Source organism: Pteronotus mesoamericanus, unplaced genomic scaffold (genome assembly GCF_021234165.1).
Source record: "Pteronotus mesoamericanus isolate MK-2021 breed Mesoamerican mustached bat unplaced genomic scaffold, CSHL_Meso_final scaffold_705, whole genome shotgun sequence".
NCBI classification, from domain to species: domain Eukaryota; kingdom Metazoa; phylum Chordata; class Mammalia; order Chiroptera; family Mormoopidae; genus Pteronotus; species Pteronotus mesoamericanus.
The window spans coordinates 11,206,626-11,221,384 of NW_026555326.1; the positions used below are offsets into that span (position 1 = coordinate 11,206,626).

At 41.6% G+C, this 14,759-nt stretch overlaps 1 pseudogene; it reads left to right on the forward strand.

The window, feature by feature from the left end:
* Positions 1–6,583: 6,583 nt before the first annotated feature.
* LOC129062091 (surfeit locus protein 6-like) lies at positions 6,584–7,626 on the forward strand (annotated as a pseudogene).
* The last annotated feature ends 7,133 nt before the right edge of the window (positions 7,627–14,759 follow it).

Below are 14,759 nucleotides of genomic sequence, written 5' to 3' on the forward strand. Positions count from 1 at the left end.
ATTGGTCCATACCTTTGTCTTTCGGTGGTTATGGTTTTAATTGTGCCTTCTAACCCTCTTGCCAAATTTGTTGCCTCCAAAATATGACAAGAATGCCAACTCATTGAGCAGTGGCAACTTGTGGACATTGAGCATGCCACTCTCCAAGGAGAGTGAACTGACATGGACTCTGCAAGGTCCTTTCCCTCATGTGAAGTCTGCCGTCCACCTTAGACCCCCATTCTGTTTGTAATCTCTGAACCCAGGGGTAGACAGAACTACAACCATGGCCAACAGGAAGTAGCTCCAAAAATTACATGACCTTCACCCATTATCTTTGTAAAAATTACAAGGGATCCAAAAGGGTAGGAGGGGGGATTGTAACAGGGTGCAGTCACCCTGATAACAGGGAAAGAGACCCACAATCTTGCCTACAGAAAGGGAAGAGTGGAAGGTACAGTGTTTAAGATACATTACATAACAAAGGCAAGTTAACAGCCCATGGCTTCCTGAAGTGAAGAAGGCTGCTACCTGGGGCAAACTGTGTATGTGATTGTGAGAAGTGCAATGATTCATGACATATTGGGGGGGGCAGGGTAGGAGGGTGGATGCCCTACCAAGATGCTTGTGTGTCTCTGGTAACTCTTGCCCTGACTAAAGATTACAGCCAAAAAGGGGTCAAAGACACTGGGAAAATGACAAAAATGGTGGACACTAATGCATCATAGGAAAAGCCAAATACTAAACCACGTAGGAAGTTCCAAGCCAATCATTTAAATTAGAGTAGCTGCTATAAGGTCAGAAGAGGTCAAGGAGGTCTGTGTGTGGGTCTGCCAGGAAAGTCTGCAGAAAGGTCAGCCGTGAGGTCTACAAAGAGATCTGCAAAGAAGGCTCCCACAAGGTCAGGAGGTCTGCCTGGAAAAGGTGGCAGAAAAGCTGGCAGTGCTGTGGGGGCCTGCCTAGCCACCCAGACTCATAAAAAAGTGCTTGAAGCTGTACTGTGACTGGGAATGCTAAGCTTCAGACTTCTGCTTTCTAAAAGATGGTACATCTAAGTAACGTATTCTGAAACTGGACTGGTTTGGCAAAGAAAGACTAGACTAATTTGTTTTGGGGTGCTTTTAAAGGAAGCAGGGCTTAATGGCAAAAATGTGCCATTAATCTAAATCTGTATAACCTTTAAATAAACAACCCCTTTCCTTTTTCACTAAACTCTTTCCTTGGAAGTCGCACTTCTTGGCAGCAGGCAATCGAACCCCACAGCTGTTCCAGAACACAATTGGTGGGGTTCTGTAACAAACATATTATTCCTTCAGTCATTCAATGTCTAACTTCCTATAGATTTAAATGCCAGAAATTAGGGAGAAGAGTAACTAAATACTAGACATTTATTTTCACAAAAGAACAAGTAATCCCATGGTCACATGCCACCAAGAAGCCTAACAGAAGCCACTTTTACTCCATCTCTGTTCCCACTGGACAGCTACCTGTATCTCAGGGCTATAAAAAGTATCTAACCTTTATAGCAACATCTTGGGATTATATCCAGGGTGGGTAATAAAATTAATTTCTCAATGTTACAGAAGAAATCAGCCTATACCTTGTGTTTTGGTCAAGTCCATGTTTATTGATTATTCTGCCACCTACTGGTAATTTTCAAAAACAAATGAGAACCTAGGAAGGAGCCTATGAGCTCTGAGAGACAACCACCTTTCAACATTAAAGCACCAGGAGAAATCTCATCATTTTGGACAGGATTAAGCCTTCTTCTCTTCTTGGCACCACATACCTAAGAATGGATAAGGGAGGAGTGTGATTCATTCACTTCATTCCACATTCTATTTTTTTTTCCTTGATTCAAACATTTCAGATTATGTGCCAGAATAGGTATTAAAGATACAAAAATATACTTCAACTAATTCACAATCTAGCAGAAAAACAGATAAACAAGTAAATAAAAGAATGGATCAGGGAAGAAGAAGTCAATGTACTTATCCCTATTCTTTCTGCTAATACAGTTGAAAACCCTGCACGCTGTATATAAAACAAACAAGGGCCCTGGAGGGTGTGACTAAGTTGGTTGGACTGTCATCCTGTAAACTGAAAGGTTGTGGGTTCAGTCTTAGTTGGGGTGCGTACAGGAGGCAACCGATTAATGTTTCTCACATGGATATTTCTCTTCCTTTCTCCCTCCCTCCCTCCCTCTCTGTCTAAAATCAATAAGCATGTCCTCAGGTGAGGATTTTTTGAAAACATAAGACACTCTGAAAGAGGCAAAGAGGAAGACCAGCTAGGGACTTCAGAATACAGGAACCACACAGTGATGATTTCCTAGGTTTTCTTTTTGTCTCATATATCCCAGACTTGAAGCTGAAAAAGCCAGCAACTTGGAAATGCCAATGGGTGCAGGAAAAAAAAAAAAACCAAAAAACTGTTCTCTCTAGCCAAAGAACCAGGAAAGAGGCAGTCTAGCAAAATAGAAACATTTAGGTAATGACCACTCTAATCCAGGCAAACCCCATAGAAAGAACTGTGACATACCCCTACTCATAACAGCAAAGGCTTAATGGGGTGCTAGACTTCTACTCTTACCAGGTATATAAAGAGGTGTTCTTCCTTTTCACTTCTGGCCTGGTATCTGAGGAGACTTAGGAGGGAAGAGTCAGTACTTTCACCAACACATGGTGATAACAAGGCCACCCCCATTCTTCACTCAGTGGAGGCCATGTAGGAAGCTGGAATTTCTACCCTGACAAGCAGTAATGAGGAACCCCTCACCTCAGCTGTAAGGGAGGCCAACTGGGAAACCTGGACTCCTACACCTACCTGGCTATAACAAGGCACCAAAACACATTTCCTCTGCCTGAGTATTATCAGAGAGCACCAACTAAAACAAGAGGTTTAAATATGATACAGAATCCAAAAAGTCCAGGTTTTTGTTTAAAAGCACTCATCACACCAAGAATAAGGAAGATCCCAAACTAATGAAAGCAGACAACACCTAGATAAGAGATATAAAAATTACCTGGCAGCTTCCAGTTAAGATGGCAGCATAGGCAGACATTGCTTGCCTTTTTACTTAACAACATTAAAATTACAACTAAAATATAGAACTACCGTCACTCAGAACTGTCAGAAATCAAATTGAATGGAAGCCCGACAACTCCAGAATTAAAGAAACCACATCCATCCAGGCTGGCAGAGGGGAGCAGACGTTGAACAGATTGGTCCCTATCCATGTATGTTGGGTAAAATTAGGGAGGGATATCTCAGGAGTGAGGAGTCCCAGGCCCACAACAAGCCCCCCCAGCCCAGGGGTTCAGTGCCAGGAAGTAAGTCCCCACAACCTCTGGCTGCAAAATCCAGCAGGGATTGAGTCAGTGAAAGAAACCGCTGGGAACTCCTGGTCAAAAAGGCAGCATAGGCAGACATGGCTCACCTTTTCGCACAATCACGTCAAAATTACCACTAAAATGTGGAACAGTCATCACTCAGGAACGTCAGAAGTCAAGCTGAATAGAAGTCTGACTACTATGAAATCAAATTGAACGAGAGTCTGACAACTACTAAATTAAAGAAACCACAACCATTCAGACTGGTAGAAGGGGTGTACACATGGAATTGGACAGGCCCACACCCACGTGTAGTAGATAAAAATCGGGAAGGGATAGCTCGGTAGCAAGGAGTCCCAGACCCACAACAGACCCCACAGCCCAGGACTCCAGGGCCAGGAAGATAAGTCCCTACAACTTCTGGCTGCAAAAACCAGTGGGGATTGAGTCAGTGGAAGAAACTGTTGGAGCCTCAAGCAGTTCCTCTTAAAGAACCCACACACAGACTCACCTACTCAGACTCACTCGCTCTGAGTCCAGCACCACAGTAGCAGCTTGAAAGGGACCAGTGGTATACAGGGAAAAACTGGAGTGTCTGGCATCAAGGCAAGCAGAGGCCATTACCCCTTTTCTAAACCCTGCCCCGACAGAGCCAGTAAAGCGGTGCCATATCTGAGACTCCATCGTCCTAGCTAACACTGTTTGACCTGCCTTGGAGATCCCCAGAGGCTCCACCCCACCCAACTTATGGGCCCACCCAAGCTGCTTTTCCATATGAATGACTGGTCTTGGCTCATGCTTCACAACTTCCTAAATCCTCTCAAACAAGCAAGAGCTGCCCTCAGTGAACCCCAGGCCTGGCACTAGCAGCAGCCAGATTAGATTCACAGCTTGGCTTTGCCTGGGAATCTCCAAGTCCAGCACAAGTAGCGGCCATCTCAGATTGCTTTATAGCTCCGGCAGGGTAGCCCTGGGCAAAACACAGGTGGGGGCTGACCTTGGCCCGCAACACCCAGGAGGCCCCAGGGCCTGTGCACCCAGTGAGTGGACAGCTACAGACCATGCTGGAGCACCACCACCCTTCCCCTGCACAGCTAATCTTCCATGGAGGTCCAAAGTTGGTGGCGAGTGGTTACAGCCAGTCCTTGATGCTGACTGGCCTGAGTAAATCCCTCCCATTCATCTGCCATCAGCAACCAAGTCTCAACTACAAGAGGAGGCTCAACTACTCAGCCCACACGAAGGACGCATCTCAAGTACCCCAGCTTGGGTGATAGGGGAGGCTGTGCCACTGGACCCTACAGGACACCTACTATATTAGGCCACTCGCCCAAGACACGGAGTCAAAGCAGCTCTACCTAATACATAGGAACAAACACAGGGAGGCTGCCAAATCAAGGAGACACAGAAACATTTTGGCCCAAATGAAAGAACAGATCAAAACTCCAGAAAAAGGCTAAACAAAATGGAGATAAGCAACCTATCAGATGCTGAGTGGTTATACATTGGTAAAACACTGGTTATAAGGACGCTCAAGGAACTTAGTGAGGACCTCAGCAGCATAAAAAATATCCAGTCAGAAATGAAGGATACACTAATTGAAATAAAGAACAATTTACAGGAAAACCACAGAAGAGTGGATGAAGCCAAGAATCAAATCAATGATATGGAACATAACAAAGCAAAAAACCACCATGCAGAGCAAGAAGAAGAAAAAAGAACCCCCCAAAATGAGGACAGTATGAGCCGCCTCTGGGACAGCTTCAAGAGGTACAGCATTCGCACCATAGGGGTGCCGGAAAGCAGCATTTGCACCGTAGGGGTGCTCGAAAGAAAAGAGAAAGAGCAAGAAATTGGGAACCTATTTGAAAAAATAAAGAAAGAAAAGGTCTCTAGTTTGGTGAAGGAAATAAACGTGCAAGTCCAGGAGGCACAGAGAGTCCCAAACAAGATGGATTGCAGAGAGGCCCGCTCCAAGACACATCATAATTAAAATGGCAAAGGTTAAAGATGAAGAGAGTCTCTTAAAAGCAGCAAGAGAAAAGTAAGCTAGTTATCTACAGGGAAGCTCCCATAAGACTCTCAGCTGATTTCTCAAAAGAAACTTGGCAGGCTAGAAGGAATTGGCAAGAAATATTCGGAGTCATGAGAAAGCAGGGACCTACAGCCAAGATTGTTCTGCCAGCAAAGCTATCGTTTAGAATTGAAAGGCAGATAAAGAGCTTTCCACACAAGAAAAAAACTAAAGGAGTTCATCATCACGAAGACATGATTATATGAAATGTTAAAGGGACTTATTTAAGAAAAAGAAGAGGTTCAAAACTATGGACAATAAAATAGAAAAAAATACAAATCTATCACAACTGAATCTGAAAAACAAACTAAGCAAACAAGAAGTACAGAGACAGAATCATGGATACAGAGAGAGTTTTGATGGTTGCCACATGGGAGGAAGTATGGGGGAATGGGTGAAGAGGTGAGGGGATTAAGAAGTACAAGTAGGTAGCTACAGAGTAGCCATGGGGATGTAAAGTACAGTGTAGGAAATGAAGCAGTCAAAGAACTTTTATGCAACACCCATAGACATGAACAATGGTGGGGGCATTGCCTGGGAGAGTGGTGTGTGCTGGGTGGAGGTGCAGCAAAGGGGAAAAAGTCAGGACAACTGTAATAGTATATTAAATAAAATATAATTAAAAATAAAATTATCTGACAAAGATGTTTGAGCAGTCATCATAAAAATATTTAAACTGACAATTATCAACATGCCTAAACAAATTTTTAAAAAGTTCACAGCGATGAAATCCAAAGTTTCAGCAAATAAATAGAAGATAAAAAGATTAACTAAATGGAACTTTTTGTGGGGAGCGGGGAACCCTCATTGGCTGGGCTCAACAGCAGCACGTCAGGGACAATGGAAAATATCAGTGAACTAGAAGATAGAACAACAGACATTAGTTGATATGAACAGGTGAAATAGAATGGAAAAGGAAAAAAAGAAGTCACAGAACTTGTGGGATTATAACAAAAGATCTAACATTTGTGTCATGGGGCTCCCAGAAGGTAAAGAGAAAAAGAACAGGACTGAAAAAAACTGCTATAAAAAATAAAGCCAAGCTTCCAAGTGCAGGCGCCAAGCCATGGCCAGGCTGTTCAGGGTAGCCTGTCAGGGATGGTATGTGTTTATTCGGGTAGCGGGAGGCTAGTGCTACCACCCTCTTTACCCGAAGCAGGACCCCAAGTGAGCCCCACCAGACCTGAAAGACTCCAGCATGGCTTTTCTGCTTGTTAATGATGCCTACCTGCAGAGTCTGGCCAAGAAAATCTGCCCCTGGCCCAGTACAGAGCCACAGAAGCAAAATTGGCTGGTAAAACTCAAGGTTCAGAAATTGCTGGGCTCCAGAAAAAGAAAAGGAAGGGAGCACAGAAGAAATCCCAGATGTGGTAAGAGAAGGCTACGGAGACCAAGGCACAGATCCTAGGGGAGAAATTACGCACAGCTTATGGGCCAGCCAGCCAGGAGAAGCCAAGGAGGAAAATGCTTCCAGCCTGACAGGGTCCCCTGCAGATGGACTTGCCACAGGGCCTGATTTATTCTTTGACCTAGATGTTCTGCAGCAATGGCTGCATGAGAAAATACAGAAGACCCAGAGCCAAGGCAGCAACACAAAGCTATCTGTTGCCACTTTGAAGAACAGATGGCTGTGGAAGCAGGAGCAGGACCAGAACTGGATAAAGAGGAAGTCAAAGGAGCTCAGAGCAAAGGAGGATGTGGCAAAGACCATGGGGACAGCAGAGTCACCGCCTGAGGCATCCCACGAGGAGGTGTAGGGGCAGACAAAGCTGCTCTTCAACAAGGTGGAAGTAAGCAAGGAGGAGCTGGGCAGCAAGACAAGCATAGGAAGTAGAAGCTGCAGAGGCTGAAGGGGAACCTGACCCTGCTGATGGGGAAAAACTACCAGCAACTGCTGGAGTGGCTGCAGGCACCACTGGAGGAGCTGCAGGAGCCGGCGGGGAACCTGGGGGGCTCAAGGGCGAGATTCAGTGGACCAACATGTTGTACAAGGCCTGAAGGTGGGAAGCCTCAGGACAATTACAAGCACCTGCTGCAAGAGCCTCTGAAGAGACCCTGAAGAGGCTCGGGTGGGAGAAGTGCACCACCCACATGGTGCAGAAGATGCAGTGGCAGCTCCAGGACAAGTGGCAGCAGAACTTGCAGAAGAAGAAGATGGCCAAGTCCCAGTGGCCCCTGGAAAAGGCTGGCAGGAAGGGCCAGATCCTGCCCCAGGACCTGGAGAAGGCTGGCCTGGAGTAAAGGCTGCCTGCCAGGTATCCAGACTACTCCCCAATCTAGGCACCCTTCCCACTTGTAGATGCACCTCCAGTGGAGGAGAACCTCCAAGTCCTGTGATGCTGGACAAGTCTCTAGACTATGCAGACTCATACTCTGTAAAGTGCATACTGTCAAACTTACAGGGCTTTCAGGTCATGTATGCAAAAGAGAACATTGTTGAGAATAGGGGCCCAGATCCTTCAGACCTGGGGAAGGGGTGAAGCAGATCCTGGCTCCAGCTCTCTCTTGTGAGGCCAGAAAGCCCCCTAAAGTTTACAGAGTGAGGGACAAGGGAGCAGTGAGGAGGGCATGGGAGCTGGAGGAGGCCCTTCACTGGCCCCTTCTTCCCCTCTCATGTTCACAGGATCAAGAAGGGAATGGTTTTTGTTACTGCCCGTGTCAGTCCAAAACTCAATTGGAAGAAACAGAAATCCAATTCCCAAGCAAAAGGTAGAACTGACCGTTCAGGTCACTGGAAGATGGACGCAACCTCAGGTGTGACTGCAATGGAATTATTCTGTTTATTTGTAAGAAGGGAAAAAAATAGAATTTAAGTTAACATGCACATTAAGAATTATAAGATAACCACTAAAAGATAGAAACAATGTATACTAAACTAAGAAGAAGAAAAACTTGGATGAGGCAGGAGAGAGAATAAAACTGAGAACCAAGTGAGGTGAATGGAAGATACAGTGTAAGGTGGTAGAATTAAACCCAAGTCAACAGGCAATCAAATGAATGCAACTTGACAAAACTCAGATGAGTTTTATGGTACATGGATTATATTTCAATAAAGCTGTTAACTTAAAAAAAAAAGGAGGCTGAAAACTCCCCCAATTTTGGCAGAGGAATTCAAGAGACTGAGTAAATCACAAAGAGGATAAACCCAAATAAATTCATGCCAAGGCACATCATCATCAAATTGCTAAAAGTGAAAAACAAAGGAAAAAAGCTTAAGCAGTGAAAAATGACACAATTTGAATGATAGAAGATTTCTCATCAGAAACAATGGAAGCCCAAAAAGTGGCACAAAATTTTTCAAGTGCTAAAAGAAAAGACTGTTGATCCAGATTCCTATTCAGCAAAAATATCCTTCAAGATTGAAGGAAATACAACTCAACACCAAAAGGCAAACGATTCCATTTAAAAATGAGCAAATTATGAGAATGGAATTTCTTCAAAGAAGGAATTCAAATGACCAGTAAGCACATAAAAAGGATAGCTATAATTTTTTTAATGGAAAATAACAAGCATCAGTGAGGATGAGGAGAAAATGTTGCAGCTGCTGTGAGAAACACTTTGGTGGTTCCTCAATAAGTGAAACAGAGAATTAAACAGAATATGACCCAGGAATCTCACCCCTAGGTATTTTTCTTGAAGAGCTGAAAACAAGTACTCAAATAGTTGTACATGCACATTTATAGCACATTCATTTTCACATTTAAAATGAATTGTGAAGACATTCATTTTCACAATAGCCAAAAGGTAGAAACAACCCAAATGTCCATCAAGGAATGAATGGTTAAACATATTGGGGTATACCTATGCAATGGCATATTATTTGGACATAAGAAGGAATAAAGTACTGACATGCTACAACTTGCAAGAACCTCAAAAACATTATGATCAATGAAAGAAGCCAGGAACAAAGTCACATATTGTGTGATTTCATTTGCAAGACATAGGCAGAATGGGAGATGAAAATCAAGATGGCAGAGGAGTGAATGTAAGTCACACTGACCTCCTCCCGGGACCAATCTGGAATTACAACTAAATTGTGGAGAAATCAGCTGGAACAAACAACTGAACAATAGTCAGAGAGTAGCCTTATAACCTCAGACAGACGGATGGATCGGCTTTAGCACAACCCAACTGGTAAGGAGCGTGGTAGAGACTCAAGAAGGCGGGCAGGGCACCCGTGGGCAGCAGTGCCAGAGGGATATTGAAACGGCCAGTTGGATCTCCCTGGGAAGAGCGAGGTCTAAACCATAAGCGGAGATCTCCAGCCTACAGCACCAGAACCCAAAAACTACACAGATAACAACCAGCTGCAAAAAGCGGCAGGGTTGCTCTCTGCCAGAGACAGGCGGCTGGAGATGCAAAAAGCCTTTTAAAGGGCCAAGGCATAAATTTTTATTTATTTTTTTATAATAATAAAAAAATTATTATTTTTATTACTTACCCTGGTCTCCAGCAAAGGTGGGGGCGGAGTGGGCTAGAGACACTTGAGGAGAGACTGGAGACCGAGGCTTTGGGGAGAAAACTGAGAGAGTAGCCAGCAGGATCCCAGTGCTAACTCCTCCCCCATATGGCAGCAGCCATCTGACTCAGGCGGACCACTCCCCTGAGCAGCAGCACCGTGAGAGGACCCGATAACCCCACCCACAGGAGGGACTCTGCCCCTCCCTGTGATGTCTAAGCCTGACTGCTGAGTGCAGAGTGACTAGATTAACAACTGAAGGAGACAGCCACAGACAGTAGATTCCTGGAAGTCTCAAAAAGACTGCCTAAGGTCAGACAGGGTCAACAGCTGACACCATCAGAAGCAGAGCCAGAAAGAAAAAACAGCCGTCTCCTACCACAGAAGTTCACACCACAAAGTCAGGAAATCAAGACAGATCAATTTATTTAAGAAGCAGAAGCAAAAACGAAGAGTCTCACAAACAACGGGAAGACAAAGAAACACCCCCCAGTCAAAGGGAAAGGAGGCATCCCCAGAAAGAAAAATAAATGAAATAGAGGCAAGTAAATTATCAGATACTGAGTTCAAAACAGTGGTTCTAAGGAAGCTCATGAGCTCAGTGAGCTCAGAGAGAATCACAAAAAACTACAGGGAAACTACGAGGAACTTACTGCAAATTGTATCAGCATGAAAAAGGACATAGAAGCTATCGATGAGAGACAAGAGGGAATGAAAAATACAATTTCTGAATTGAAGAACACAGTAGAAGGAATCAAAAACAGGCTAGATGAAGCAGAGGATCGAATCAGCACCCTGGAGGTTAAGCTTGAAAAAAGCTCCCAGAAAGAGCAAGAAAATGAAAAAAGACTCAGAAGAGTGAAGAGGCATTTAGGGAAATGCAGGACAACCTGAAATGTAATAATATCCGTATAAAGGGATATCAGAAGGAGAAAAAGAGGAGCAAGGGATAGAGAACCTGTTGGAAAAAGTCATGATGGAAAACTTCCTTAGTCTGAGGAGAGAAAAAGTCACACAAGTCCCCGAAGCACAGAGGGTCCCACTCAAGAGAAACCCAATGAGGCCCGCTCCAAGACACATCATCATTAAAATGGCAAATATCAAAGACAAACAGAGAATCCTAAAGGCAGCAAGGGAGAAACAGGTAGTAACATATAAGGGAGCCCCAGTATGGCTAGCAGCTGACTTCCCAACAACAGAAACACTACAGCCAGAAGGGAATGGCAAGAAATATTCCAAGGAGTGAAAAGCAAAGGCCTGCAACCAACACTGCTCTACCCAGCAAGGCCCTCAATTAAAATGGAAGGCGAAATAAGGAGTTTCCCAGACAAAAGAAGGCTAAAGGAATACACCTTCCACCAAACCAGCATTGAAAGATACGCTAAAGGGACTGCTTTAAGAAGACAAAGAAAAAGAGTTACGAATACCCAGGTCCTTTCACAGTCACCTATACTTGATATTACCAATATTTTTAATATGTATTAATCTGATTGGGACAACAATGTGTTATTTTAATTGTTACTTTATTATTTGTTGAAACTAAACCTGTTTTTTGTATATTTCTTGCCTATTTCTATTATTTTTAAAAAGCTTTAAATGACTTTTCAGTATTCTTTATCCATATTTTTATTAAATGTAGAATTTTTTCCTTAAAAAAACTATTAACCCTTTTTTAGATGTGTTGCAAGTGCTTTCCTATTCTATTACTTGTCCTTTAACTTTTTCTATTTGTATATTACTGTATAGTCTTAAATGTTTAATATAGTCATACTGTCAATGTGTAATATTGACATACTGTAATATTATAGCTTCTGGGTTTGAATATTTTACTTCAGGGTAAGAAAAATATTATTTTGTATTTTCTCCTAGAACTCCTTAGATTTTACATATTGATTTTTAACTCACCTGAATACTTTTTGTATAATGTGTGAAAGAGGGCTCTATATTTGTTTTATTTCAAGATAAAGTGGTCCATGCACCTTATTTGTTGAATAAGCCTTATTTTCCCCCATTGAATTGAAATATCAATTTAATAATATATTACATTGTTAGAAAGATATATATGTTTGTTTCTAGAATGCTCATTTTATTTCATTGAATAATCTACTCGATTATTTCTGTGCTGGTGTCATGTTGTTTTACTTGCTGAGACTTTTCAATGGATTTAATTTTTTTAATATTTTATAATGGATCTTGACATTTAAAAAAAATAAATAAAATCAATCTGCATTTTAAAAAGGAAAGAAAGGAAGGACTCCTACCTTTTGCGACAACATGGATGGAACTGGAGAATATTATGCTAAGTGAAATAAGCCAGTGGGTGAAAGACAAATAACCATATGATCTTACCGATAAGTGGAATCTATTCAACAAAATAAACTAACGAACAAAATAAACCCCATGTATGGAAACATGGAGCAGACTGAAAGTGACCAGAGGGTATAGGGAATGAAGACAATGGTGGAAAGAAGGAGAAGGGACTAGACAAAGAACATGTGTGAATGACCCGTGGACATGGACAACAGAGTGGGAATTGACTGAGGGAGAGGGGTGTGAGGGTGGGGTGGGTGGAGGAGGGCAAAGGGGGGAAAAGTGAGACTACTGTAATTGAGTAAATGTGATTTAAAAATAAAATAAAATAAATAAAAATTTAAAAATAAAAATAAAGAACCAATGAACAAATAAGTGGAAAAACAAGAAGGAAAGGGCAAAATGGGCAAATCCATTAAGACAGAAAGCAGACTGGTCCATTTTAAAAATTATTTATTGTTTTAAAAGTTTTTTCTGCTGTTGCATTTTAATATTTTATAATGGATCTTGACATTTAAGATCAGTTAAGGCTCAGTTGATTGAGCGCTGGCCTGTGAACCAGTCACTGGTTCGATTTCCAGTCAGGACAATGCCTGGGTTGCAAGCCAAGTCTCTGGTTGGGGGTGTGTGAGAGGCAAGAAGATGATGTATCTCTTACACATTGATATTCCTCTCCTTCTTTGTCCCTCCCTTCCCATCTCTCTAAAAATAAATAAATAAAATCTTTTTAAAAAAAGATTTAAAAGTCTTTTTAATTTTTATTGATTCAAGACAGAAGGAAAGAAAGGGAGAAAGAGAGAGACACACACATCAATGTGAGAGAGAAATATCAATTGTTTGCTTCCTGCACGTGCCCTGACCAGAGATTAAGCCTTCAGCCTTGGAGTATGGTGATGACACACTAACCAGCTGAGCTACCCGGCCAGAGCCAGACTGGTCCTTGCCAGAGGTTGGGGAGTGACTGCATAATGTGTACAGGGTTTCCTTTTGGGGTGATGAAAAGGTTCTGCAACTAAATAGTGGTGATGGTTGCACACTTTGAATGTTCTAAATGCCACTGATTGTACACTTTAAAATGGTTAAAACTGTGAAGTTTATGCTATGTGTATTTTACCACAATAAAGAAATTAGTAAGGGGGGAATCCTAGAAAGGTTTTTGTACATATAGAGAAAATTATTCTAAAAGTTATATGGGAAGGCAAAGGAACTAGAATTGCTAAAACAAATTTTGAAAAAAAAAAAAGAATTAAGTGGGAGGAATTAGCCTGCCCATTTTGCTCAAAACTTTACCCCAAGACTTATTAAAAGGCTATAGCAGTCAAGATAGTGGGTATTTAGCAGAAGATTAAATACACAGATCAATGAAACAGAATAGAGGACCCAATGGTAGACCTACACAAATATACCCAACTGATTTTTTTTCACAAAGGTGCAAAAGCAATTGAATGAAAAATAGTTTTTTAAATACATATTGCTGACGATATTGAACATTCATACCCTTAACCTCAGTCTCAGACCTTATACAAAAAAATAACTCAAAGTGGATCACCAACTTAAATGTGAGGTATAAAACTTTTAGAAGAGCTAAAGATTTGACACCAAAACATTATCTGTAAAAGGAGAAACTGATAGAATAGACTTCATCAAAATTAAAACACATTTGCTCTGCAAAAGACCCTGCTATGAGGATGAAAAGACAAACTAGTGATTATACAAATCACATACCTAAGAAAGGACTATTATCTAAAATATATAAAGAACTCCCAAAGTCCACAGTAAAAAAAAAATAATAATTAAAAAAACAGTCCAATGAGAAAATGGTCAAAAGACATGAAGGGACATTTCACCAAAGAGGATATATAGATAGCAAACACATGAAAATATGTTCATCAGCATTAGCCATTAGGGAGATACAAATTAAAACCACAATTAGATATCCCTAAATATCCATCAGAATGGCCAGAATAAAAAATAATAATAATATCAAATGCTGATGAGAATAATGCCAAAAAACCACATCATTCATACATTGCTCATGGGAATGTAAAATGGTAAGCCACTTTGGAAAACAGTTTGGCAGTTTATTTTTTAAAAAACTAAATATGTAACTTTCATATGATCCAGAATTTGCCCTCCTGTGCACTTATCCCAGAGTAATAAAAACTAATACTTACACAAAACCTGTATGCAAATGTTTATTGCAAACCTATCAATAATAGCCAAAAACTGGAAACAAGGCAGATGTCCTTCAACAGGTGAATAGTTAAACAAGTTGTGGTACATCTCTCCCCAATAAAAAGAAACAAACTATTGATACACACATAACTATTGGGTGAATCTCCAGAGAAAAATGCGGAGTGAAAAAAGCTAGTCCCCAAAGGTTACATACTATAACCTGTTTATATAACAATCTTAACATGACAAAATAATAGAAATGGAGAACAGATTAGTTATCGCTAGATGTTAAGGTGAGGATGAGGCATGAGGTATCCTGATAATGGAAATGTCTTGTAGCTTGATGTATCAATGTCAATATCTTGGTTGTAATATTGTACTATATAGTTTCACAAGATATTACCACTCGGGGGGAGCTGGGTAAAGGGCA